Source organism: Trachurus japonicus, chromosome 9, assembly GCF_045865225.1.
Source record: "Trachurus japonicus isolate A0001 chromosome 9, Traja_1.0".
Lineage (NCBI taxonomy): Eukaryota > Metazoa > Chordata > Actinopteri > Carangiformes > Carangidae > Trachurus > Trachurus japonicus.
Genome location: NC_140915.1, coordinates 6510388 through 6514827, shown reverse-complemented (window position 1 = coordinate 6514827; position 4440 = coordinate 6510388). Strand labels below are relative to the sequence as shown.

Genomic DNA, 4440 nt, shown 5'->3' with positions numbered 1-4440 from the left:
CCATATGACGGTTGCGAATAGGGTTGTGCCGATTGGCGATCCAATCGTCTATCGGCGATTGGAAGGACGATCGGCGATGTTTTGTTTTCTTGCCGATTTTACACACACACACATACTCGCTACTTTTTTATTGATCTAATGCGCAATCTGTTTGTTTTGTTTTAATGAAGCCGCTTGGCTTGCTGCTTCCAACTATACTCTGTCAAATGACAGTGTTTCACCCAGGGCTCCAGACTAACTTTTTCACAGGTAGCACCGGTGCCACCTAGCTTTTCATTTAGTAGCACCAAAACAAATTAGGTAGCACCATATTTTTCTGTTATTAATACGTGACCTAATACACAGAGTGGCATGTTTAAAGAGGCTGCAGTAGAGTGGGCTGTTGATGAGGTAAGAATGCTAAAATAATCAACTATAGACCACAGTGATGGAAAGAGTACAAAAAAAATCTGTTACCTTGATGAAATTGTACTCAAGTAAAAGTAAAAGTAGGCCTACTGGTATAAAAATCTACTCAAGTAAAAGTAAACTCATTTAAAATGTACTCAGAGTAAAAGTTACTTAGTTACTTCTTTTGGGTGAGGGGGTATAGTGGCCAGGTGCATGTCTCTGTGTTCCAAATCCGTCCCTTCTCTATCGATACACTGGTCTCCATCATCTTTTAGCTCGTGGCACCAACTTCTCTATTCTGACCTTCTGACACTGCAGTTGTCCAGGTAATCAGATGGACAGTTACTGGCACTAAGGTTGTCACGATCATGATCAGGATTTCAACTCAATATCGATATTCGGGAAAATATTCAATACTCGATACCATTTTCAATACCACAGGGATAAAAAAATATAATAATAATAAAAATCTCTCTCCCTCCCTCACTCACACACACCTGCTTCTTTACTGTCTTTCCTGTCTGCTCTCAAGGAGGGGGGGTATTTTACTGTAGTCTCTCTCTCTCTTTCACTCACACACACACACACACACACACGTCTTTACTGTAACTACTCTGAAGCAGTGCGCTTCTTGTCTGTTCCTCTGAGCTCCTAGATGACCATGGATCAACAATGGGCTCCTACATTTAACTCAACGGGCCGGTACCGAGAATGAAGTCGGGCCGCGCCGGTCCGCGGTCCCGTTAAAAACAATCAACACCGCCGATGATTTCATTTAGGAAAAAAAAAAAAAAAAACACCTCGGACAGGACGTGAAATGTGGACATGTCTGGGCAAACAGGACGTTTGGTCACCGTAAACGTATGGACATGCCTGATAAAGTTAACGTCAGCTAGCTGCGGATAATGGTTAATAATAATAATAAGACTACAACATTGTAGCGACCAGCCCTGTGCACACGTAGCGGTGAGGGGGAGAGGGAGTGTACCTGCCTGCTGCTGTGCGTGTGTGAAGGGAGAGGGAGAGGGAGAGAGAGAGAGAGGCGGCGGCGGTGTATTTTTGACTGACAACCCATGCAGACGCAGTGCAAGTCCATCTATTTATTTTTTTACTTCGTAACGGAAGCTATTTAAAATAAAATAAAAACTAGGCTACCTTTTTTTCCCCACTCGTCCTCCTGCAAGTAGTAGCACCGGAGCGACCACATTAAATTTTAACTCGCACCTTAAGAAATTAAGTCGAATAGGTCGCACGCTGGAGCCCTGGTTTCACCAATCAAATGCAGCCACTGGCGACGTCCAATCAGACGGAGCCAGGTAGTCATATGACCGCACACAACATCTCTGTGGTAAACAGGGTGGCCACTCCGCCTCAAATTTGGGGAAACACGTTTAGCTGGTGTTGTGGCTGTGACTAGGCTTCTTTTTACAGTCTATGCTAGGCTGCCGACGCCAGCCCTGTATGTCACAGCCCGACGACGTGTTCACTGATATGCCACAAATAAATTACGTCCGCCATGAATAGATTTTTCGGCTTTCGGCAACGCAATAGCGTTCCGTTCACTGATCATAGCGCTCTTTCTCCGTTATTAGCCCTCACACACACACACACACACACACACACACAGGGCACGGTAAAAGCGATACTCATACGCCGCCGCCCCCCCCCCCCGGTCGAACGAACACGTGGAACGGCCGCCGCCGCCAACCCCCCCCGGACCTCGGCGATAGATAGGTCTATCGGCGATCTCCAGGGAGGGCGATTGGGACGATCTGAGAATGTCAAAATCGCACTAGTTGCGAATGGATACCACTTTTCTTCGTAACAAAAAGACACACCAAAAAACATCCAAATACCTCCATAGTGCTCGTCTGTAATGTCCGTTTTGTATTGAAGCCCCAACATGAGAAATTGTTCCGAAAAAAATGGAGGTATTTGGATGTTTTTTGGCATGTCTTTTTGTTACGAAGACAGTTGGTATCCATTTGCAACCGTTATATGGACATGCAGTGCTATGCCGAGACCCCCTGTAACTCAGAGAAGCCACGGATAACTCTGAAACTTCTCCCAGCCCTTAGTCGACATGAGGGTGAGTAGATAATGAGTGCAATTTGAATTATGGGTGAACTATTCTTTTAATTCAAGCTGAATGACTGATTTCAGCAATGTTCAGTAAGACAATCATTATTATTACATATTTAATCAGTACAGTGTAGTGTGTAGTCTTTACAGGTCCCATGATGTATAAAGTGAGGTTCTCGTTATTAATGTAGCAGGTCTAGATCAGGCGCGGCGCCAGGATTTCAATTTTGGACGGGCCAGAGTCATTTTGGATGGGCCACTACTTAGGAAAAAATAACACTAACATACATAGAGCTGGAAATTATTCCTGAATGACTCGTTCGTGTCTATATTGCCCTGAAAGCACACACCATTTCTGCTGAGACGAGCTTTGACAGCGCGGTGCGCCGCTCTCTCTCCCATTAAAAGTTAATCTAGCTCACCCAGCGGACCTCTCTCTCTCCTCGTATCTCTCTCTCTCTCTCTCTGCGGTTACTTGTGTGTTTAACCAAATGCACGAAAAGCCAAATCAAATCAAATCTTTTAACTCAGACATTTATTTTCATAAAGTAGGCTAATAAAATATCTGGACATTTTGCCATCGTTAACATTGAGACAACAGGCTGCAGGTGTAAGAGACATACAGGCTGAAGATAGACAGCACGGTGTGTGTGTGTGTGTTGCAGAGTGGGTGGTTCACCTGGGAGCAGGCGTGTGTGCGTGCGTAAGTGTGTGTGCGTAAAGGTGGGCACTCACCGGTGACACAGAAGAGAGAGAGAGAGAGAGAGAGAGAGAGAGAGAGAGAGAGAGAGAGAGAGAGAGAGAGAGAGAGTCAGGTTTGGGAGTAGCCGTAATTTTTGTTGACCGCTACTCATTTATTCATTAATCACCCTTTTTTCCTGTTTAATCCGCCAGTCTCATTTTTACGTTTATCCATCCTTTCTGCGCTGTGATAGCTCTGTGCTGTTTTGTTACAATAAATGCACCAAAAGCATTGTTGGATCTCAGCGTATCTTTATCATAATCTACTATAGCGCGTCACAAATCTACGTACCTGAGGACCCAACCTCATACTCTCAGCGGCTTTAAAGGTTTGTGTTTGGAAGCCGCAACAGCAGGAATGGAAGAAGAATTCGGCAAATCATCTTATCACGCAAAAATGCACAACAAACAGGTTTTGCACAATGGTTTGCACAGATAGGCTAAGTCTTAAAATATGTGCAACACCTTCTCATCACAATCCATGCCATCTACACTACGTTATCAGCTGTTATTAAAACCCAACTCATCACAGGATCATGTTATTAGACCACCGCTAACATTACACAACAAACCGTTAACAATTAATCCACACTCAAACCGAAGCAACAATAATGTTAACTGTACTTAACAAGCTGTTATTACAAGGTTTACAACTGATATGACAGACTGGGCCGTGAGTGTGTGTGTAAAGAAGAGAGGGAGGGAGAGAGAAAAAGTAACTAGGCTACGTAAAACTATTAGCTACCGTAGCTCAGGCGTCGGTCTCCCGTCAGGTAAAAGCTGCCGTTTATTCCTCAAATGAAGCTCATGACGTTGTTGAGGCTCTCCGGTACAGTTTATCCATCACTGCTGTTGAATTAGCCGCTAAACAGCTGGAAGCTAAAATCAAGGGGGCGTCTGTTTGTTTACAATTCACGAAAGCAACGTGAACGTACGTGCCGCTCACACTCAGTAGAGTTACGCAATGAGGCAGCGTACAACGAGACGGAGAGTGGCTTCTACGGCTGCTGCCTGGCCGGAGGTAAACTCAGTTGAGTCGCGTTTATTAGACTATGAAAATCACCAGAATGCTGACACATTTAAACCTGTGGTAAAGTTATCTGAAATAAAAATATATAATTAAACCTTAGATTAGCTAAAGTTATGTTCACCCTGTCATTTTGGATGGGCCAGTTGTACAAGTGGGTGGGCCCAGGCCCGTTAGGCCCACCCATAACGCCGCGCCTG

At 44.6% G+C, this 4440-nt stretch overlaps 1 protein-coding gene across 1 annotated transcript in view; it reads right to left on the bottom strand.

The window, feature by feature from the left end:
* The window catches only part of prdm6 (PR domain containing 6), a 130701-nt gene that overhangs the window by 81182 nt on the left and 45079 nt on the right, over positions 1-4440 (bottom strand). The window lies entirely within an intron of this gene.